Source organism: Echinops telfairi, unplaced genomic scaffold (assembly GCF_000313985.2).
Source record: "Echinops telfairi isolate 266 unplaced genomic scaffold, ASM31398v2 ScPeMD7_7468;HRSCAF=8506_0, whole genome shotgun sequence".
Classification (NCBI taxonomy): domain Eukaryota; kingdom Metazoa; phylum Chordata; class Mammalia; order Afrosoricida; family Tenrecidae; genus Echinops; species Echinops telfairi.
The window spans coordinates 42,941,766-42,942,164 of NW_022111369.1; positions in this window are offsets into that span (position 1 = coordinate 42,941,766).

Here is a 399-nt window from a genome sequence, read left to right on the forward strand (position 1 = left end):
AGCTATGCAAAGATCATCATATTATGACATTTTTGTAACCTCAAAAAGAAACTACCATTTTGCTATCACCTTAGGGCTATTCCTAGCTCTAAGCAACCACTAATCTTTTTGTCTCTGTAGATTTGATTATATTGTACATTTTATAGAAAATGAAATCATACTTGTATAAGGTCTTCTTCAGTGATTGGCTTCTTTCACATAAGCATTAAGGTGCATTTATGTTCTAAAAGATAACAATGATCATGAGGATACAGGACTGACAGGGTTTTTTCTGGTGTACACAGAATCACTAAAAGTTGGTACCTAACAAAAAGTTCTATCACATATCAGAACTTCCTTTATAAACCCAAATAATATTCCATTGTTTAGATATTCCACCTTTTGTTTCTATATTCATCA